We start from the raw sequence: 23,590 nt of genomic DNA, 5'->3' as shown, positions 1-23,590 counted from the left end.
ATAAAATACTCCATGAGGCCTCTGGATGCCTGAGGGACTGACGCCCCCCCCCCCACCCCAGCCCCGGCCTCTTCCTCCTCCTTTAGGGGCTCCCGTGATCCTTCAGACACTCCTCTGAGATTTTGGGAGGTTTTCTCCCTGTGGAATGGGGCCTCTTTAGCCATGATCTGCGTTTCTATTTATTCTTCCCCAACACTCAGGCCTGAAAGTAGCTCAAGAGCGAAAAAAAAGAAATTGGAGAGAGATGCATTTTTGTCATTCTTGGCATGTGTCAAAGTCATGTTGGAAAAAGAATTCTGGTCAATTTTTAGAGTTGCTGAGAGGCATTGAGTGAGTGCGCTAAAGATATGTTTTGGTATAAAAGACAAAAAAGAGACAGTGTGCTTATACAGTCACCCTCTATTCCGACAGGCGTTCACACCCATGGGGGCAGGGAGAACCGACAAGAGCCGGGAGCCCAGGCTGCCTCTCCTGGTCCTGGTGGGGGCTATGGAGGTGGCCCCCAGGCCTCTTCTCCTGCTCAATGTCCCCCTACAACTCATACCCCAGGAGGTAGCCAGAGCAATCTTTGGAAACACGAATTCATTAAAGTCATCTCCATTCTTCCAACCTTCCATCAGCTTCCTCCCCTATTGAGAATAAACTCCTCCAGTGGTTGAGTGCCCCAAGGCTCTGACCCCTCCTGTCCCACCCCCAACCCCTATGTCCTTCTCTGTTCCCCAAGGATCTCTGGCCTAGAGTGGGTCTTTTCAGAGGCCGGTCCCTCCATCCAGAAAGTTCTTCCCTGGGTGGGGACAGCACCAACTCCTTCCCATAACCAGGTTTCCATTCCCCCCACAACCCCGACCAAATGGGATCCCTCCCATTAACCCTATCACCACCTGATTACCCCCCACTTCCCTTCTCCTTAGCAACTTTGTTCTTTGTAGATTTCTTTATTCCGTCACGTTCCCCCAGGAACAGGCACTTCATGAGAATTTGGGGCTTGTCTGCCTGGCACACTGCATGCAAAATGGGAATCTGACTGGTGCTCCATAAATCTTACATAAATCAATCAAACCATCAACAAAAGGGGAGCTTTTTAAACTTTTCTTTTCAGAAGTAATTTCAAACTTACAGAAAAATTGTGAGAATAGTATATTGAATGCCCATAAACCCTTTATCCAGATTCACCTTGCTGCCCCATTGCTTCATCATTCTATCTATAGCTATATAATTTCTATTTATAGCCATCTATTTCCATCCATCAATCTATCTACTCCATACATCTATCCACTCATCCATCCATCCATCCATCCATCCACCCACCATCCATCCACCCATCCAGCCATTATCCATCCACCCACCCACCCATCCATCCATCCATCCACCAACCCATCCACCCACCTATCCATCCACCCATCCAACCATCCATCCATCCATTCTTCATTATTTCTGAACTGTTTCAGAGTAAATAGCACACATCATGGCCCTACACCCTTAAATACTTCAATGCTTATTTTTCAGTAATAAAAACATTCTTTTACATGATCCAGGCACACAATTTCAATAATTTTATCATTGATATAACTCTTGTATCCAATCTACTGTTCAAATTCAAACTTTGTCAACTGACTTAATAACGTCCCTTAGAGAATTTTTCCTCCAGGATAGGATCCACAGCATGTAGCTGCCCCCTCTGCTATATACCTGAAAAAACACAACACTGAAAATCAACTATACTTCAATTTAAACACACATACATATAAGTGGGATGATCAGTCATGGAGGCAGAACCGTATGTTCTGTGCAGGTAACAAATCTTGTGACATCCTCTCTGTCTTGTGTGTTCCACCCACTGGCTTCCCTACCTGGGGGGGGCGGCGCGGGGAACTCTCCCACAGGGACACAAAAATGGGTTTTTCTCTTGGTGACCCATATACCCTGACCCTGGGGACAATGCCACTGTAGCCGCCTGCCTCTGCACCCCTCCCCAGCCTGGCCACGGAGTTGGAGGACTCAGGGAGGCAAGCAGGAACCCCTCAAAAGCTGGAGAAGGTTACAACCATCTCCAAGATCCACCATTCCAGCCATCATGAATAGGCAGGGCCTCAGAAACTCTCTTCCCATTGTGTGAATCACAACAGAACAAAAGGATCTGATACTTGGGTATCATGAAATAGTAATAGGATGTTTTAAAAATAAAATTGAAGAAATAAAGAAACGTTAATCAAAATAAATGGAGGGAACAGTAAACCTTCATGAAACATTCAGGCCACCTCTCTCTCGGTACAAAGTCCAGTTTTAATGAATCTCTAAACAGAAACGTAATTATTGGCTGGATTTATTTTTCCTGGCTTTCCACAGAATCCATTTCTGTAAAACAAAGGAAACAAGCTTTGTTCTGTGCTTTTTGCATTTAATAAAGGAAAACTGAAGGTGCTGGAAATTCTCCCTCTCTTCCTCCTGACCCACCGTTCCCAGGCCCCAGCCCCTGCTCTGAGCTCCAGAAGGCCACACTTGGCTTCTGGGGGCCACTGCTGGCTCCCAGGGGGATTTGACCACTGGCGGGAGCTTACGGAGGGGAGGAGAGAGTCCAGGGCACTTACTGCCTGTTTCTCTCCTGGCCCCGAGCTCCTGTCAAGCTGCCTCTCCATGGCTCACAGCACTGGGGGCCCTGCCTTCCTCTCCTCCTCCAGCTCAGGGTGGTGATGGCCCCTCATTATAGCAACTCCACAGACTGCACACCCTGTCCTCTTGGTCCTCTCGCCCTGCCCACTTCTCACTAAGTAGATCTTTCCCCAAACTACCTCCATTGCTCCTTGCAAGTATTCCATTGTTGCTTCCCAGACCTTAGCAGAAGGAAGAACTCGGGGGGACACCATGACCAGAGGGAAAGATCCCCTCACACACAGTCTGGTGGCCAGGCGTCCTCAGCCATAATCTAAGTTATTTTAGGAATTGAAGAAGATGACACCCCGGGCTATGAATGAGTTGACATCATCTCAGAAAAAAAATCCCTCCTTCCATTCACCGCCATCAGCTGTCAGAACTGAAAAGCTGTGCTCCTTGGCTGTCAACTGCCAGGGCGAAGACTGAAAAGTGAACATACCAGGAGGATGAACTCATTCATCCAAGGTCTGAGACACTGTCCGGGACAGCATGTGTCACAATATTAATGCAAATATCAGACTGTGTTCAAGAGCTTGCGAGAACAAGATCATTGACTTCCCCCCATGTCCAGCTGCATAACTGGCCTTCTATAGACACAGCCTAAGGGCAGCCCTTTAATGAACCCACAGCTTTGATTTTCTCTGATTAAATGGATGGGTAGAGACATCAAATCATCATGGCATGGAATCTGGAGAGGATGACGACTAGGGCAGCTGCGACCACAGAGCTCTGCGACCATGAATCTGGGGTCTATGGGACTGTAACACCTCTCGGGGTGAATCAGAAAGAACCCTTTTCTCAAAAGCAGAACTACTCACCCATCAACTGGAGCAAAGAATGCATCCAACGGCTTTGCAGCTACATGGATGGACCTAGAGATGCTCATACTAAACGAAGTGAGTCAGACCAAGAAAGACAAGTATCATGTGATATCACTTATATGTGGAATCTAAAATATGACACAAATAAACTTATCCATGGAACAGAAACAGACTCACATAGAGAACAGACTTGTGGTTGCCAAGGAGGAGGAGAATGGGGAAAGGATGGTGTAAGAGTTTTGGATTAGCAAATGCAAACTATCATGTATATGATGGATAAACAACAAGGTCCTGTTATATAGCACAGGGAACTGCATTCGATACCCTGCGATAAACCATAATGGAAGAGAATATATACACATATACATATTATATATGTAACTGAATCTCTTTGCTGTACGCCAGAAACCAACACAACATTGTAAATCAGATATACTTGAATAAAATAACTTAAAAAAAAAAAGTGCCCCACGGTAAACATCAAAGGGTTTTTACCTTGGATATGATAATATGTTTGTCACCCAATCTCACTGTGGATCTTATCAGTCCTCAAGGAAAACATTACAACTTAAAGACAGTATTAGATGGATCTGAGGAGTGCCTTAGCACCAAGAAAAGCAGTGTTCTGGCTGGTGTCCCCTCCTCTAACAAGGCGAGAGGGCAGTGAAATTAGCCCTCTGACATCAATTTGTAACTTATCAGCCGCCACCACAGACAGCCAGCTTTCAAATGACTGAAATGAGAGGAAGCATCCAGTGACTCAGGACGAGCATTTTTTATTATTCTCAAGTGTGCTAAGGTCAGATCGTCACAGCTACCAAATACGTTCAGTCATCATAACTGATGTTTTCTGAGCTCCGATCCTGTACCAGGCACCGCATGCGGACTTGCTGTGCCTCGTCTCATTTGACGTTCAGAGATCTTGTGAGTAAGGTAGTCCTGCCTCCGACATACTCAAAAGCAAACAGTCCTAGTTTAGTAGACTTCTTTTTTAAGCTTTTTTTTTTTTTTAATTGGGCTCTAGGGGATGGGATGGGGAATACCTCTGTAAGTTATGTCCCATTAGGAAGTTGTCCATTCTAACTTTCCTGGGATAGCTTTCGGAGCTTTTTCTTTTTCTTGGAGCTGCTGCTCTTGCTGGCAGCAGCCTCTTCAGGTCCACTGCTGAGTGGCTCCTCCTTGGACAATTTCCACTTTTTCTTGGGGACCCTCTTGTTTTCTGACTCATCCGGGTCAGTAACTGTTTCCTCTTTGGGAAAAAATTTCTTCCTCTTGGGAAGACTTCCAGTACCAGCTGTCTCTTCAAGATCACTACTAACTAGCTCTTCCTTGGAAAAAGATTTCTTTTTTGGGGGTTTGGAAAAAGAGACAGTTGGGTCTTCCATTCCATTCTCCTGAAGAGCCTCCTGGGGCTTTTGCTTTTTCATCTTTTTGGGTCTTTCACTTGTCTCCTCACACTCCTCCGGGGCACTGCTATTTTCTGAAGAAGCCTGGGCAATTGCAGCCACCCTTTTCTTTTCCTTCTTCAAGCGTTTCTTCTCCTGTTTCTCGAGCTTCCTAGTAATCTCAGCAGCCACTTCCTCTGCCTGAACCATTGCCTCCTTCATGACATCCAGATTCTTTCGGGGAATCTCTCCAGTCTCATAGAAGGACAGCCGCTCCTCAACTTGTTCTCAAAGCTTCTCCCCAAAAACACTGGTGGGCACCTCAGAGAGGCAATCGATTTGTGAGGCAATACTGCATTTGTTTGCCAGGTGTCGGGAGACGCGACCTTTGTTCTTGGCAGCTGCTCGGCCAATGAAGGTAGAGTGGAAAATAAGTCCGTATTTTGGGGTGTTACCCCTTGTCTTCAAGGCTCTGGAAACTTGGTCCCTTTGCTGGGCCCAGGGAATCACTCAAGACACCAGGACTGGCCATCACCCCCATAGCAGAGGCCTGTATAAGTCAGGGAGTTTTTTTTTTTTTTTTTATGTGGACCATTTTTTAAATACTTCATTGAATTTGTTACATCACTTCTGCTTTATGTTTTGTTTTTTTTGGCTACAAGCATGTGGGATCTTAGCTCCCCAACCAGGGATCCAACACATATCCCCTGCATTGGAAAGTGAAGTCTTAACCACTGGACTGCCAGGGAAGTCCCCAAGTAGATGTGTTTGAATGCCAATCATGGTGTTGATGATAATTACATCAATCAAATGGTTGGCCAAGATATAAAAAATAATTCTTAAAACAGAGCAAAGGAACAATTTCCCAGCTAAAGCAAGTCTTTCGACCCTCTTGGCATATGAGGCACTGATTTTAATTCCTCCAGTGGCAAGCGTGGTTTTCAGCACCCCTTTGGTAGAAGGTTCCATAAAACGGGTAAGTGGTTGGAAAAGTTCCCCTTAGGCCTCAGCATCTGGTTATTCTCCTGGTGACCCTTCAGGGTATAGAATACAGAATGAAAGCACCCACAAAGAAGCCTGAAGATGCTACTGGCCTTGTGGTAGGAGGTCACCTGAATATGCCCGTCTAGTCCTGCTGGCTTTATAAGGCCTGATCCCACTGCTTCTTGAAATGCCCTGACCAAAGAAAGTCTTCAATGTAAAAGAAATAAACAACCTTGCCAAAAAAAAAAAAAAAATCCCCCACTAGGTGAAACCTCCAGGTCCTAGAACATTTCTGGGCTGGACCACCCAAAGGCTTCTGTGTTGTTGACCTGCTTACCCTGCTAACCCACCAGTTAGCACAAGTATAGTCAAACATGGCTCCAGGTCATTCTGTTACAAAAAGTCCATTCAAACTGACACATTTGGCTTTAAAAAAAAACAAAAAAACAAAAAAAAACTGCGGCAATGTAAACATCAGGAAAAAAAAAAGTGATGGCTCACATGGTAGCTCTATTTTTAGTTTTTTAAGGAACCTCCATACTGTTATTCATAAAAGTGAAAGTGTTAGTCGTTTAATCGTGGTCCCACTCTTTGCAACCCCATGGACTGTAGCCCACCAGGCTCCTCTATCCATGGAATTCTCCAGGCAAGAATACTAGAGTGGGTTGCCATTCCCTTCTCCAAGGGATCTTCCCAACCCAGGGATCGAACCCGGGTCAGGGAAGCCCATTCTCCGTAACAGTTGTACCAATTTACATTTCCACCAATAGTGTAGAAGGGTTCCCTTTTCTCCATGCTGTCACCAACACCTGTTATTTGTGGTCTTTTTGAGATGGCCATTCTGACCAACGTGAGGTGATACCTCCTTGGACTTTTGAGTTGCATTTCTCCAATAATTAGTGATGTTGAGTACATTTTCATGTGCTTCTTGGCCATCTGTATGCATTCCTCGGAGAAATGCCCATGACGATCTTTGGCCCATTTTTTGACTGGGTTGTTTGTATTTTTGTTATTGAGCTGCATGAGCTGTTTGTATATTTTGGAGATTAATCCCTTGTTGGATGCTTCATTTGAGAATATTTTCTCCCATTCTGTGGCTTGTCTTTGCTTTGGCTTTGGTTTCCTTTGCTGTGCAAAAGTTTTTTAGTTTAATTTCGGACCCATTTGATTATTTTTGTTTCTCTTTTCATTACTCTAGGAGGTGGGTCAAAAAAGATTTTGCTGTTATCAAAACTACAGTGGGCTATCACCTCACACCAGTTAGAATGGCTATCATCAAAAAATCCACAAACAACTGCCGGAGAAGGTGTGGGGAGAAAAGAACTCCCCCCCACCCCACACTGTCGGTGGGAATGTAAATTGGTACAGCCACTATGGAGAACTGAATGAAGGTTCCTTAAAAAACTAAAACCAGAGCTACCATATGACCCTGCAATCCCACTCCTGGGCACAGACCGGAGAAAAACATGATCTGAAAGGATACATGCACCACAGTGCTCATTGCAGCACTGTTTACAAAAGCCAAGACCTGGAATGTCTTGTCAATCGACAGAAGTGAAGTCGCTCAGTCATGTCCGACTCTTCGACCCCGTGGACTGTAGCCTACCAGGCTCCTCTGTCCACGGGATTCTCCAGGCAAGAATACTGGAGTGGGTTGCCATTTCCTTCTCCAGGGGATCTTCCCGACCCAGGGATCAAACCTAGGTCTCCCGCATTGTGGGCAGATGCTTTAACCTCTGAGCCACCAGGGAAGCTCTGTCAATCGACAGAGGAACAGATAAAGAAGATGAGGTATAGATAAAACTCTATAGCATCTTTCCTCCATTGTTCTCGGACACACTTTTAGTTATTTTAAACACATTCAAGTGTAACAAACATCTTGGAGATTCAAGGCATAAGATGATCTTACTCCTTAAGATGACCTGTATTGATTCCTAAATGATCTGACAGCCTGGAAATAGAAATGGCTTTCAATTTTCTAAGACCAAAGTCATTCAGCATGAGCTTCTTCATTTTTTCTTTTTTGATCTTCACATATTTTCAGTATCTTTATCAGTTCAGGCTTTCCTCTGCCCTCTGCTTCCTTACTTCCAAGCCCAGCGACCTGTGCAAACCAGAGACTTGGTAAATGTCTGCTCAATAAATTACTAATCATCTTGCCTGCTTCTGAGATTCAGGTCTTAATTTGATTCAAAATTTCATTTGTATTGCTTTCAAAGGTTCTGACGTGGCTGTTCTATTTCTTGAGTAGTATTGCACTCATGTATGGGGAGATCAGCCCTAAGTGTTTAGAGACAAAGGATCATGATGTTTGTCTGCAATACTTTTACCTGATTTTCCCATATAAATATGTTTTATATGTATATATATGGGCTTCCCTGATAGCTCAGTTGGTAAAGAATCTGCCTGCAATACAGGAGATCCCAGTTCAACTCCTGGGTAGGGAGGATCCAATCCAATCCCAAAGAAAGACAATGCCAAAGAAGGCTCAAACTACTGCACAATTGCACTCATCTCACACGCTAGCCAAGTAATACTCAAAATTCTCCAAGCCAGGCTTCAACAATACATGAACTGTGAACTTCCAGATGTTCAAGCTGGTTTTAGAAAAGGCAGAGGAACCAGAGATCAAATTGTCAACATTCGCTGGGTCATCGAAAAAGCAAGAGAGTTCCAGAAAAACATCTATTTCTGCTTTACTGACTATGCCAAAGCCTTTGACTGTGTGGATCACAATAAACAGTGGGAAATTTGGAAAGAGATGGGGATATTAGACCACCTGACCGCCTCTTGAGAAACCTGTATGCAGGTCGGGAAGCAACAGTTAGAACTGGACATGGAACAACAGAAAAGGAGTACATCAAGGCTGTATATTGTCACCCTGCTTATTTAACTTATATGTAGAATACATCATGTGAAATGCTGGGCTGGATGAAGCAAAAGCTGGAATCAAGATTGCTGGGAGAAATATCAATAACCCCAGATATGCAGATGACACCACCCTTATGGCAGAAAGTGAAGAGGAATTAAAGAGCCTCTTGATGAAAGTGAAAGAGGAGAGTGAAAAAGTTGGCTTAAAACTCAACATTCAGAAAACTAAGATCATGGCATCTGGTCCCATCAGTTCATGGCAAATAGATGGGGAAACAGTGGAAACAGTGGCTGATTTTATTTTGGGGGACTCCAAAATCACTGCAGATGGTGATTGCAGTCATGAAATTAAAAGACGCTTACTCCTTGGAAGGAAAGTTATGACCAACCTAGACAGCATATTAAAAAGCAGAGATATTACTTTGTCAACAAAGGTCCATCTAGCCAAAGCTATGGTTTTTCCAGTAGTCATGTATGGATGTGAGAGTTGGACTATAAAGAAAGCTGAGTGCAGAAGAATTGATGCTTTTGAACTGTGGTGTTGGAGAAGACTCTTGAGAGTCCCTTGGACTGCAAGGAGATCCAACCAGTCCACCCTAAAGGAAATCAGTCCTGAATATTCATTGGAAGGACTGATATTGAAGCTGAAACTCTAATATTTTGGCCACCTGATGCGAAGAACTGACTCATTTGAAAAGACCCTGATCCTGGGAAAGATTGAAGGTAGGAAGAGAAGGGGCCAAAAGAGGATGAGATGGTTGGATGGCATCACCGACTCAATGGACATGAGTTTGGGTAAACTCTGGGAGTTGGTGACGGACAGGGAGGCCTGGCATGCTGTGGTTCAGGGGGTCACAGGGAGTAGGACACGACTGAGTGACTGAACTGAACTGAACCCACTCCAGTATTCCTGGGCTTCCCTGGTGGCTCAACTGGTTAAGAATCCGCCTGTAATGCAGGAGACCAGAGTTTGATCCCTGGGTTGGGAAGATGCCCTGGAGAAAGGAAAGGCTACCCACTCCAGTATTCCTGGCCTTGTGAATTCCATGGACAAAAAAGTCTGGCAGGCTACAGTCTGTGCGGCTGCAAAGAGTCAGACACAACTGAGTGACTAACACACGCACACACACACACATATGTGTGCAGGTAATAATAATGTACGTTCAATATTTGGTCCTGAACCCTGTACTGGCAAAATGCTCCTAAAACTCTTGGAATTTCTTGAGTGATGGGAGTGGTTTTCTTACTCTTAAGGAGCCCCTTTGGAGCTCAGGTGGGGTTCCCGGAGAGCCTCAGGCTGGTGTTACTCATAAGAAAGACCCAGTGATTAGAGAGCTAGAACTTTTAATTCCACTCACCAACCTCAGGGAAGGGGAGGGCGAGGTCTGCAGATTAAGTTCTATCAAAATTCTTCAGCAAGTTGAGTTGATGAGCTTCCAGGTTGGTAAACATGTCCATGTGCTGGGCGGGTGGTACACCCCAGTCCTATGGGGACAGAGCTTCTGGGCAGGACCTCCCCCTGTGTACCTCTTCATCTGGATGTGTCTGTATCCTTTTACAATACCCTTTCCCCACTTTTTTTTTTTTACTGAGATATAATTCATGCATATAATAACCTTTAAAATAAACTGGGAAACGTAAGTAAATGTCTCTTGAGTTTCATAAGCCAAATTATGAAATTAACTGAACCAAGGAGGAGGTTGTGGAAAGCTCCAATTTATAGCCAGTGGGTCAGAAGCACAGGTGACACCTGGGACCTGGGACCTGTGTCTGAAGTGGGGGCAGCCTCATGGACTGAGCCCGTGACCTGTGGGCTCTGTGCTGTGTCCAGGTGGACAGTGTGAGGATCGGATCAGATCTGCAGGACACCCAGGCGGTGTCCACTTAGAACTGGAGAACTGCTTGGCAGGGCTGGAAAACACACAGAGGAAACACACACACTTGTGTAGAGACAGAGAGAGATCACACACACAGACACAGAGCGAGCCAGAAATGCTCAGCATCCATAAGAGCAGCTCACTCCAGGCGGAAGGGCCACAGTATGAGCCAAATGAGGGACAGCATGCCTCCCAGAAAAATGAGCAGATGTCCCAGCCCAGGAGCTTCACAGCAGCGATTCTGTAACAGTCTCTCAAATGAGGTGGAAATAATCTTCGAAGCTCCACGCAGGCACCCCCCGCGTTAATTTCATAATATGGCCCCTGTGATGTTGGTAAATCACCATGTTTTGACTGGAACGCAAAACACACATATGCAACACCTCTGCAACTTGACCTGCCTGTGCCGGACAGGACTCGACAAAGGCAAGAACCGGCTGCAACACAGGCTGGGCCGTCGGCAATGCCCGGGCCAGCTTGCCTTTAGACACATTTGGCTCCAGATGCAGCTTTGACATGCCGACAGGTTTAAGTGAACGTAATTACAGGTGAGCAAGCTGGGTGGACCCTGCTTTCCCAATCCATCCCTGATGCTGCCCAGGAGCGAGGCAGGCCCAGGAGAATGAGCCTACTTGGGAGTCTGTGCGATGAAGCTCTGGGATCCCCCACTGATACACCCTGCCCCAAGCATAGGAGGAGCTGATGGCTTTGGTGAGCCTGGTGCACCAACCCTTAAGTTGGAAGGACCCATAACCCACCATCAAGTGGGCACAAGTGGCTGAACACGCAGTATGAACCCATGTACCTACTGTGAACGTATCAAAACACTCGGTACCACCCGGTACATAATTGCTCCCTGAAACTCCTCCAGCACCCGCCCCGTGCCTCCCTGAGCCCCCTCAGCACCCCCAGCACCGCACCCCCATGTCCCCACAATCCAAAGGATAAGAACAGGGCTCTGGCTCCATTCGACTCAGCGGCCAGTCCTGACCTGTCAGGGCTGCGCTTTGTCACTGTTGAGTATTTTAAACCCCACTCTGGCCTCCTAGTTCTTCCAGGGCAAGATCTACTTTGTTCTGCATCACATCCCAGCACTTCCTATGGTGCATACAGGGCATCCACAGATGCAGGCGAGCACCTGCAATGGGGCAGGTTTGCTGGGGGCGGGGAGGTGGGAGGACCTGCTGAGGCCACACCTGCCTTAGAGACACACCCGTGTCTCAGGAACAGGTTCCCAGAAGCAGGTCCCAGAAGGCGCTGAGCCTGAGGCCCTGATTGCCTTGCCAGGCGGTTTTGCTGGGAAATGCTGACTTGAGACATGTTAGCAATACAACACACACACACACACACACACACACACACACACAGTGAAGAATGAAGCTATTCTGTCCCTCCCAGTGTCTCCACCACGAGCTTGCAACACAGTGGAACCCAGGGTCCTTGAGCTGTGTTGTGGTCAAACCTGAAACCACCTGGTAGGTCTATGCCAGGTAGAGGAAAGGAGACCACCTCAATAGCAAATTGGGAGGGGGGGCTGGGACAGCTGTAAGGACACCCACGTCTCCAGACCAGGACTCTGTGTGGCTGCCCCCTGAGGTCTGGACACAGCTGGACACAAAGGGAAGGTCAGTGTGCCAGCACATGGCTGCCTCTAGAAAGGAAAAGAAACCACCTTGAAAGCTTCCCTGGTGACTCAGATGGTAAGGAGTTCGCCTGCAAGGCGGGAGACTTGGGTTCGATCCGTGGGTTGGGAAGATGCCCTGGAAAATGGAAATGGCAACCCACTCCAGTATCCTGGCCTGGAGAATTCCATGGACAGAGGAACCTGCTGGGCTACAGTCCATGGGGTCACAAAGAGTCGGACATGACTGAGCGACTAACTCTTCTGGAGACAGGGTATTCCTCTCCCCTCGTGGTGGCCTCCAACCCTGCAAGTGGCCAGGAAGGGGCCCTGCTGGCACAACCGCCCATTACCCCATGAGCCTCACCGCCAGCCTCTCCCCCTAAGGTGGCCAGCAGAGCCGTGTCCTCAGCAGATGAGTTGGTGGGCAGCCCCCAAGGGCGGTGCAGCCATGACCCTGGGCAAGAGGTGCTCCAGGGTCGCAGACTCCGACATTTCAGCCCGTCACTAGGGGAGCAAAGTGGGCTCCAACTCCAGGGAAAGAAGGCAGGAGCAAATGGGTGGGGTGGGGCCAGGTGCCCGGAGTGGATAAGGGACAGAGCCAGAGGCAGGACCCAGGCAACCCCTGCTCCCTGAAACCCAGAGCAGCTCTGAACACCCCCACCAAGCTGCCTGAGATCCCGGGAATGTAAAGAAGAGAGGTGTTCTACAAACAGCGTGCATGCATGCTAAGTCATTCAGTCGTGTCCAACTCTGTGCAACCCCATGGACTGCAGTCCACCAGGCTCCTCTGTCCATGGGATTCTCCAAGCAGGAATACTGGAGTGGGTTGCCATGCCCTCCTGCAGGGCATCTTTCTGACCCAGGGATCGAACCTGTTTCTCTTATGTCTCCTGTATTAGCAGGCGGGTTCTTCACCACTAGAGCCGCCTGAGAAGCTCCTCCTGTAAACACCACACCCTCAGCAAAGCAATCCTATGCCCCTGACAAGAAGGGGAAGGCAAAAAGACCTCCCCAAAAAGGGCATGAACCCATCATGGTGACTCAGGGAGGAGAGCCAGCCCCTTGGCTGCAGGAGTGAGGTGCTGTGGGCAGGCCTCCAGTGTGGCTCAGATAGGGCACCCAGGTCTCTCCTACCACTTGGGTCAGGGTAGGGAGGGCGGTGGCCTGGCAGGGTTGATCGGCCCTGAAGACCCCTTTTCCCTTTTGCCTCTTTTCTGTAAACGTGGCCGGTCAGGGAGGAGTCACCGTGGGAGCAGAGGAGAAACGCAAGCATCACTGAGACAGAACAAGGCAACCCTGTTCGCCACGCAGGAGGCGTCCGACCAGCCCTGGAGGATCCAGGAAAGTCCACATTTCAAAGCGATGCTAGCAGAGCCAGGAGCCCTGACAGCCTGAGGTTGTCCCCACCGTCTCCTCTGCAAGGCCCACGTCAGGTGGGGTCACACCCCCTCCTGTGAGTCAGGGTGACTTCACTTCTGGCTGATTTACAGCTCCCGGCTACGTGACTTAATCCCAGAGGTCCTCAATGTCCTGCTGGACATTCTCAAGATTGGATTTTTCATCTGAGTGATTTATGAACTGCAGCTCAGATGACACAGGAAACCCCCGCCCTGTCAAACGGACCACGGTCCTCGCTCGCGAGAGACCAGACGCTCGTGTTGTCCAGCCCTGACACCCCCAAGGCAGTTCCAGCCTCCCTTCCTTGGCCCGTGTAATCTCGGGGGACCTGCTTACCGCCTCTGGTTGCTCCTGAGCCTCTGTCTCACCTCTCCCTCTCCAGCTGCACTGCTAGTGGGCAGAGGCTGCAACCCTGACACCACTGCCTGTGAGCACAGTGGACATGAGGACTGTGGATTCTTGTGCTGTGATTACCCACTCACCCTCCAGCAGAGCCCCTGGGTCCACACAGTCTGTGTTCTTGATAAAATTGTGAGCACCGGGCCCCTCCCATGAGATCCTGTCCTGATGATAGCCAGGAGGCAGGGGAGGCCTCAGCCCTGCCGGGTCAAGGATCTGGCCCCAGCCATTCAACAAACTATATGGGGTGGGCCCATGACCCCACCTCTTCCAACCACCTTTCACTGACTCCCCCTTGGTGCTGGGTGGAAAGTCCCTCCAACGCACCCTCCCACCATGCCCCTGAGTGGGAGTGTCTGATGCTTACCCCACTCCCAACAACTGGTCCTCAGAGCATCACCCTCTGGAAAACGAGCACTGGGGCCCCTACCAGGGCTGCCCAGAGCCCGCTTTCCATTTCTCACTTAAAACATTTCCAGTCTGGTATAAAAGAGGGGGAAACAGGCCTACTGGACACCAACCTTTCACAAGTGAAAGTACAGGAAACAGATATGGGTGTGTGGTGAGCAGGTTTGAGCACAGAGACGCAAAGGACCTCATCTTTGCAAAAAGACAAAAACCAACCCAGGTGCTCTCCTCCAGCCGGGACAGGATGTAGGTACCACAAAAGCAGGTGTCTTGACCGCCAGCCTGCTTGGCCCCACAACCCATAAAATCAAAGCAAATTTCTCCTTTAGCACTTTTTCCCACATTGTTGTTCAGCAGCTAAATCGCCTTTAACTCTTTGTGACCCCATGGACTGCAGCATGCCAGGCTTCCCTGTCTTTCACCATCTCCCGGAGTTTGCTCAAACTCCTATCTATTGAGTCGGTGATGCCATCCAACCATCTCGTCCTCTGTCATCCCCTTCTCTTCCTGTCCTCAATCTTTCCCAGCATCAGGGTCTTTTCTAATTAAGCCGGCTCTTTGCATCAGGTGGCCAAAGTTTTGGAGCTTCAGCTTTATGCTGAAAAGTGTAGTTAGTGTTCTAAGAAATGAATGTCCTTCTGCACAGGGCAGACACCATGCGTAACTCATGTCTGACGTGGCCTTCTGCCTGTGTCCAGACACACCGACAGGCCACAGCCTGGGAAATGCCAGGCTGTGTTAGGACAAGCCTTGGCTGGCGCTCATCCTGGAGCCCATGGGACGGGCAGCATGCCTGGAGGTGGGAGGACTGGGCAGCCTACTTGGCCAAGAACCCACCACAGTCACTCCCTCCAACCTGCAGACAGGGAAGACCTCACTGAGAAAGGACGCTCAAGTGTCCAGAACAGCGGGGGAGGTGCTTAAGGACGGGCCCAGGCTCCCTTCCTGCCTCCTTGGCCCTGGAACGAAGACTGTCTGTCTGCAGCCCTGGGACCTTTGACCCTACAAGAAACCAGAGTAAAACTCGGGGCAGAGAGTTTGCAGGTCAAAAACTTCGGTCGTCCTTCAACAGTGCCCGGTTGTACTGGGTTGTTCAGAAATTTTGTTCAGGCTTTTTTCCATCTTATTTTTTTTTTTAATAATTTTATTTACGTATTTATTTTTGGCTGTACTAGGTCTTGGTTGCTGCACAGGTTTTTCTCTAGTTGTGGTGTGCGGGCTTCTCACTGGGGTGGCTTCTCTGGTTACAGAGCATGGGCTCTAGGGTGATTGGGCTTCAGTATTGGCGGCTCGTGGGCTCAGCAGTTGCGGCTCCCTGTCTCTGGAGCACAGGCTCAGTAGTTGTGACTCACAGGCTTATTTAGTTGCTGCGTGGAATCTTCCCAGACCAGGGATCGAACAGGGGTCTCCTGCATTGGCAGGCAGATTCTTTACCACTGAGCCACCAGGGAAGGCCCTCTGCATAACATCTTACAGAAAAAGCCAAGCAAACTTTTTGGCCAACCCCATAGAAAGCTGAGCTGGATGACGGATGAATGCACAGGGTGACGGGTTCATGCCCGTCATCAGGAAGTGCGCACATGAAGGGGTTTCCTCCCCGTGCACCCCAATACCTGGGCTTGTATCCTCAGCCCACGTGTCCAGCACCGCCCTCTCTTCTGCTCACCCTCTGCAATGTAGACCCTCCCAGCGAGGGGCAGGGAGGTCACCCAGCAAGTTTGTAAAGCCCCAGGGGGATTAAACTTGTCACTGAGACACCTCCCTGCCACCAGCTGGGAAAGGGCAGAAGGAAAGGTTCACGTTCAAGAGCCGCTCGAAACCCCAGGACTGACTCTGAGGGCAGATGGTGCTGCGTGTCCAACCAGACGCAGGAGCTGGAACACCACACGCCTCAGACTCTCAGTTCAGCCTCAACCTCTGACTTGTCAAGTCAGCTGAGAAAAGAAAGGCCTCAGAGAGGCAAGTCCGGGCCTCAGAGTTGAGACAGGCCCTGACCCAGAACGGGGCTGCATTCCAGAGTCGCTCGGGTACCTGGGTCCCACTTGAGGCCATGCAGGTGTAGAGCCCCAGGGCAGACCGGTGAGGGGGGCACCAGCCTCCCCCCAGCTCTTCCTGAGGAGGCTCTGACTCCCCTCCTGCTCGGAGGGTGGCCTGTGGGACTCTGAGATGCTGAGTGTGATGCTATAAGCTTGTGACATCTCCTTGTTCACGTTAATGGCTAAAATAAAACCACCACCTCGCCCAGGCCCTTCCCTGTCACATGTGGTCTGGACAAATAGATGAGCAGAAAACGAAAGAAAACAAAACCCATCAGGGGTAGCAGTTCAGCAAATAGCCAAATAAAGTGTAAAATGTTCCTACCTATGTTTTAATCATTTCTCTGTGTGCACTTGTAAATGAACAGAAAGAGATCCTGAAGGACCCACCCTGTCACTGTCCTGTTTGCAATGACTGTCTCCCTGGAGCTCACGGGGAGGAGGTAACAGGTGCGTGAAAAGGAATTTAACTTTTACTCCACAGGATTCCATACTGTTTGGACTATCTAAGCTAAGTGTGTGTTCTTAAATGACTCTTCTAACTTAAAAGAGCCAAAGATAGAAATATAAAGCTATATATACTTGACCTGTCCTAGGCTTCCATATAACTGGACCTTTGGATGGATTCCTGGAATGCCTTCCTCTCCACCGGCCCACCAGCCAGGAGTCAGCCAACATTCCTTGCACACATCAGGGGGAGGAGGGGAGCCCTTGGCTGAAGGGAAAAAGGAGCCCTGGGTCTCAGCCTCCTGGGTACTCCTCCAACACTGCAACTTAACTAAGGCCACCTCCATTACCACTCACAAATAACCTTGTCACCTTTATAAAGTAATCAAGTGCTCTGGTTCACAGGGCGACTTTCCAGCCTGACAGTACACTACTCTGAATTTACTGTTCTTAGAGTATAGGCTCATGTCCATTTGCTATTCCAGTATTTGAAAAGTGAATTTGACCATGAGAAGGAAGTGGGTGCAAAAGTACTCATTAGGCACGACATATGAAAGAATCAGAAAAAAAAGTCCTCATGCCACAGACAGGGCATGGCAGTTATGCCCTCAGATGGGCTAAGGGCTACCCCGGGCAACTATAATCGCCTTTCTTTGGAGCCATCCTCTTGAAAGACATGCTGCAAGATGAGTTCTGTGTTGACCAGGGCAGCAAGAAGGGAGCTGTGTGCTGTCGCTAAAGCAAAAGAGGCCGCTCTAGTCCCCCTGACCACCTTCAAGGATGCATGCCATCGTCTTCCCAGGGGTGATGCTTGTCAATTCAAAGAAGCCTCCTCCTGGAAACCTTTCTTCCCCTGCCTCTGCCATCATCCTGACCCTCTGCTGAGCCTGCTGGGCAGGCACACGCCATCAGCAGAGAAGTCATCACTCTGCAGGGAAGAGGTCAGATGTCCTGCCCCCACCTTCAGGGAGTGAGACCTGTGGGCTCAATCTCCCCACCCCCACCAGAAGACCAGCCTGCCTGCCCCAGAGTCAGGGAGGAGGGTCTTGTGTGTGTGTTAGCTCCTTGTCCTCATTTCCTGTCTGTGGTCCTGGAAGGATTCGCTGCCTGGCAAGAAATCACTGCTGGACCCTGTGGTCAAAAAGCTGCCCAACACAAGGCTGGTTCTCCTCTGGCCCTGGGCCCCTGAACATGGGTTTAGGTTCACGTCCAAAGTCCTCCAGGATCTGAACTCAAATTCACACAAGCAAGTGAGCAACCAAAACCGAGGCTCCAATGGCCCTAAAATGTGCTTCTTGATGAAGGAAAGAAGAAAGGGAAAATAGAAAAAAAATTGAGAGACTCCAGGAAAGCAAATAAACACAACTTAGAATGAGTTTTAAAAAGGCATTTTCCCAGAAGATTTAAAGCCCACTGGCCATCCTGGGAGCTGGCCTTTGTCTTTCCCCTAGAGAAGCAGAATCTGGCTAAAGACACAGGTAGTACGAGGGGCAGGGAGCAGTCATCCACACATCTGGACAGCAGGCCTCCAGGGCGGTTATGTAACATGTGGACTGCGCCATCACGCTCTGTTTACGCTCCTGCAGCCCCAAGATTGCAACACAGGCGACAGCTCTATGCAGCAGCCGAGTGGGGGGAACAAGTGACCAGAGTAGCCTGGTTCCTCCCCTGGTGACCAGGGTCAGCCCTGGAGCAGCCCAGCTGGGACCCGGCAGGGAGGAGTTGGTGCACGAAATTCCTGGCCCAGAATTGAGGAGCTTTGTTCCTCAAGCTCTCACACAAAGCCTTCTTGGTTTTTATTTGCTACACAATGGTTAACAAAGGAAGACAGAACGTCTGCCGAGCATACACCAGCGGGATGCCCGTGGAACTCTCCTGTGCTCAGGAATCGTCGGGATCGTGTGAGACTCATGTTCAGATTCAGCGGGTCCAGGTGGACCTAAGCCCCTGGTGGCCGATGAGCCCCCAGCTAGGCCGACACCTCTGTCTTCTGACCATCACATGCGACCCCTGGAATGATGTTAGAAGGGGCAGTGTGAAGGCAAGGGCCCATCTGTTCAAGAAACTGAAAATCATCGGTTAGATGCCGAGCCTCCTGGATAAGGTGACCAGGGGTGGAACCAGCTCCCCAGGACCAAGCAGGTCAGGTCCATCCCCAGGGTCCACCTCTGGCATTGAACCTAGCTCTGCTTCAGGCCATCATGACCTGTTGGGCTCTCCCGCTGTTCAGAGTCAGGACTCCGGGAGGATGGACGCTGTAGCGGCCAGAGGGTGACACTCTGCGCCCCCACTCCAACCTGGTGGATGACCTGGATCTTCCCAGAGCTCAGGGCACCCAGGACACAGGCGGGAAGCCCAGCTCTCCTAGGGGGAGAGGTGTCCCTGTCCCTACACCCCCAAACGATGACCCTCCATCTGCTTGGGAGCGGCAGGTACATAAACAAGAAAGGGCCATTTCAAGTTAGCCCACCTACATGGAGAAGAATCCAGACCCAGTTTCCACTCTCCTTTGGTGGGCCACTTCTCAGGAGGCTGAGGACCCTGCCCCCTTCCAGAAAGCCCCTTGATTCCCTAAAGCTGGCTCAGAGCTTTCTCTCCCAAGTAGGAGATGGGAGCTCTGGGCCTGCGCTTCTCAGACTCTGATGCACACAGAATCACCTGGCGACCCTTAGTCAGAGGGCCCAGCTGGGTGTGAGACTCTGTATTTCAAACTGACTCCCAGGAGATGCTGAAGCTGCTGTTGATCCTTGGGCTTCATTTTGAGAAGAAAAAGACTAGAGAGTGTGCCAGTCATCTGGTGAGGCCCTTTATTTGCATTAATATACTAGCAACACCATCACTGGCTTGGACAGGCTCAGACCCTTCACCAGACAGATGAAACAGCCGACAGTCTCTGAGATTAGGAAATCCGATCGAGTTTTGGAGCTAGAAAACGGAGGTGTCCGGATTTTAAGTCACTGGAGGAGAAAAGGGCAAACCACTCCAGTATTCTCGCCAGAAGAAGCCCATGAACAGTATGAATAGGCAAAAAGATATGACACCGGAATGTGAGCCCCCAGTTTGGAAGGTGTTCAATATACTACTGGGGAAGAGTGGCAGGCAATTACTAATAGCTCCAGAAAGAATGAAGCAGCTGGGTCAAAGTAGAAATGATGCTCAGTTGTGGATGTGTTTGGTGGTGAAAGTAAAGTCCAGTGCCTCAAAGAACAATGCTGCCTAGGACATGAATTTGAGCAAATTGCAGGAGACAGTGGACGACAGAGGAGCCTGGCATGCTGCAGTCCACGGAGTTGCAGAGAGTCGGACACGACTTAGTGACTGAACAACAAAACCACCAAAGTTTATGTTCTTTGCTCAACAAAAGGAGGGCCCCAGTTTATTAGGAGAAAGTTCAACCTAGGTTCAGTGCATTGGGTCTCAGAAGGCAAGCATGCATGGAATTTACTTTAGAAGGATATCAATCAAATGTTTATCGCCTTTTCTTTAATGGTCTGGGGTTTGAGGGAATGTTTCATTTAGTTCATTCACTGTATTTAATAGACATTTGTTGCGTTTCTAGATGTTAAAGGCTTGAAAAACTTAGGTCATGACATGGGCACCTTCACAATGAAATCAAGAGCGTATTGTAGCCCAGTTTCGTATTTTTCCACTCCATATTCCAAAAGGCACAGATGATTTCAGACATTTTAATAAAAAACTAGCTCCACAAAGGTTTGTAGGGAAAAATCTATACTGACAAGCCCTCAGCCAATTGGGGCTTCAACATCTGCTTTTGGAAGAAACCATAGATGTCACCTCCTCTCACTGGTGGTCGGGAGACTGCAAAGCTGAACTCCAAGTGTGTCTTTAGCCTTCAGCAATTTCGAACAAAGCCACAGCCACTCAGAGGAGGAGCTTTCTTTTTTGCAAGGGTGACTGGGGCAACACTTATAGCCCATGGAACTGAAGAAACAAAAAGTCAAGGACGTGGTAACATCAGGTTGGCCAACACGCCTCGAAGAGACCTTCTCCTTTCAACAAATAAAGTCCATCAGGAAATCTCACAGCGTGCAAGGAAAATATGCTTAACATGCTCCATCCACAATTTAAGCCACAGCCAGTTTGAAAGGAAGAGAACTGACCAGGCACTCATCCACCTAGGAAGCCCCCGTCTGTTTCCCAAGGTCCCTCTTTTATACCTCTATGGAGGGAGGTCTACGTCATGTAGATATTAGGGGACAATAATGACAAACAAAAATGATAACATTTCACTTTCAAAATTTCTTTGTTTCCATGAAAATCAGGAACAAGAAAAATGCAAATATTCTTGTGCTGAATTAGGATAAGTTAACCACATGACTCAGTAGTATGCGGGAGCCATAGGAGACATTTGTTCAACCCCTGAGTTGGGAAGATCCCCTGGAGGAGAACATGGCAACCTGCTCCAGCATTCTTGCCTGGAGAATCCCATGGACAGAGAGAAGCCTGATGGGCTACAGTCCATGGGGGTTCCAAAGAGTTGGACATGACTGAGCATGCACACACCAAAAGCAACCCAGCATCCACTTGGTCAGAACAGATGTCTGTTTGGTTCAGAGGATCCCTGGGCACTCAAGACCTGCACCTCTGTCAATTTTAATCAGTTTCCCAGAATGAGACTTTTCAAAGGACCACAACCTGACTTTGGCTTTGAAAATAGTTGGAACTGTAAGTCTTAAACGGAAAAGCACAACTGGCAACATAATTCACATTCACCTGGATGGGATTTCCCCAGGTGCTTTTTCCCTTGGAATTCTGGACTCCAAGGAAGTTAACCAAAATTACCAGAAAGGGGTTCTGCTGCCCAACTGTTTTGGGAAATGTGGGCTTAAATGAACTTAAGCAGGTTATTTCCTGCAGCTCTCAGAGGTTTTGATGTGAAAGTGTCCAGTCTCGCCAACAATGAGCCTGTTTTCTAAGTTTGGTGGCTCAGGGAAGCCCCTCCCCCAGGTTTGTTTTCCAAACTAGGCCAGATTGCTGGAAAATGGAAATCATTTTTAATATGTTCCAGGCGGTACCTATTTTTCAGGCAAGTGTTACTATTTGTTTTATTTTAATTAGCTCTATGAGTCTGGGAGCAGGAGGACACAGGGCGGAAGGCCCGCCCTCATCCACAGAGCTGACCCAGCCCATCTGGGAACCATCATTGACGTGGGGCTCTCATGTCCTCCAAAGACAGGCATGCTGTCCATCCACCCATCCCCCAAACATCTAACCCAAACCCACTCTGTGCCAAGGCCTGGAGAAGGTGCAGGAAATGCCAGAAGAAGGCCTGCCCTCGGGGAGCTTCCTGGGGTGACTATTCTACTGCAAGGCTCTTGGCAAACAAGTTATCTTGTTCATTGAGGTTCTATGTTTCCTCACCATTTCAGAATTACACAGAAGGTACAACCATCCTTCACATTTCCTCCGGAAAGAGACACCATTCAGGAGATCCTAAGAAAAGGGGTGCACTGGGAAGTCTGAGTAACTAACCCTGGTGTGTGGGGCGGGGGGTAAGAATATATATATTTTTCCTTCCTTCCCCAGGGATGTGACAGCTCCTGGCAGTGTTGCTCCTCCGTTGAGAGCTGCTCTCATCCCACACAGGTCTTCCGTGAACAAATATCACAAGCAGCCAAAACAGGAAGAGTTAAATTTAGAAACACAACTGTCACACTGCATTCAAGAAGGAAAGAGAAAAATAACTCATCAGGTCTTCAAATTCAGTCCAGGCCCAAAGATCCTGGTCCAAGTCTGCAAGGCGTGGATTCGCTAAGAAGCCAAGGCCCCAAGGATGCCCCAGAATCAACTTCTCATTACTCCTGGACCCTCCTCCACAATCCTGTCCTCCCCAAAGAAACTCTTTTTCAGCTTTTGCTGGGTAACTGGCACTCTCTCAGAAACTTTATTTTTTTCCTGTAAAATGTTTTGCCATTAGCTTTTAGTTGAGAGATTTCCAGATTCGCGGTCTTTTAAGAAGAGAAAAAAACGAACTCGACACTGTAAAGCAATTAGCCTCCAAAAATCCTGTGATAAACCATAACGGAAAAGAATATTTAAAAAATGTATACATATGTGTAACTGAATCACTTTGCTGTGTAACAAGAGTTAATAGCATGGTGAATCAACCATACATCTATAAAAATAAGAGAGAGAGAGAAAAAGCACAGATGATGACATTTAGCCTCCCGGTGTCCCTGTCTAGCAGACCACTTGTCTCCCCCTAGACCCCGCAGGTGAGCTAGGGGATGGGGAAAGAAGAGACCAAACAGATGGAGACCTAGGAATGGAAGGATTCTCAACTGTTCTATCACAGAGAACCTGCTGCAGTGGCCCGAGAAGGAGGACAGGTACCTCTGATCCTTCCCACATGGTCCTGGAAGATGGAGATCCTAGGAAAGTTGAACTCTGCAGAACTGGAGAACAGAGGAACCAAAGCTGTCACTAATTGAGCCCCTACCTGGGCTCCAGGCATGGGGTTACACTCAGGGCAAATGCTATTCATTAAGTAATTATCCCAACAACGGCTCACAATTTCTATGCACTAATTATGCAACAGCATCTTGACAACAACCTTATGTACAAGAAGGCACTTCCAGGGCTTCTGGGGTCAAAGCTTACACAATTTGGGGACCCCCTTTATAAAAACACATATCAAATGATGAATAAAAATGAGACAGAAGATCTT

The 23,590-nt window shown here is 48.6% G+C and overlaps 1 protein-coding gene, 1 long non-coding RNA gene and 1 other non-coding gene across 3 annotated transcripts in view; all 3 read right to left on the bottom strand.

The window, feature by feature from the left end:
- The window catches only part of SLC24A3 (solute carrier family 24 member 3), a 422,796-nt gene that overhangs the window by 311,680 nt on the left and 87,526 nt on the right, over positions 1-23,590 (bottom strand). The gene's annotated exons all lie outside the window — the stretch shown is intronic.
- LOC122681226 lies at positions 1,476-21,612 on the bottom strand. The gene is made up of 3 exons (XR_006336912.1): positions 21,602-21,612; positions 6,115-6,123; positions 1,476-5,155 (listed from the first exon to the last, which is right to left on the bottom strand). It is a non-coding gene; the product is annotated as an uncharacterized LOC122681226 (long non-coding RNA).
- On the bottom strand, positions 5,363-5,450 carry LOC122682335. Its single transcript, XR_006337349.1, has one exon. It is a non-coding gene; the product is annotated as a small nucleolar RNA SNORD86 (small nucleolar RNA).

Source organism: Cervus elaphus, chromosome 23 (assembly GCF_910594005.1).
Source record: "Cervus elaphus chromosome 23, mCerEla1.1, whole genome shotgun sequence".
Lineage (NCBI taxonomy): Eukaryota > Metazoa > Chordata > Mammalia > Artiodactyla > Cervidae > Cervus > Cervus elaphus.
The sequence above is the reverse complement of the archived record's forward strand: the minus strand, read 5'-3'. Positions and strand labels throughout refer to the sequence as shown.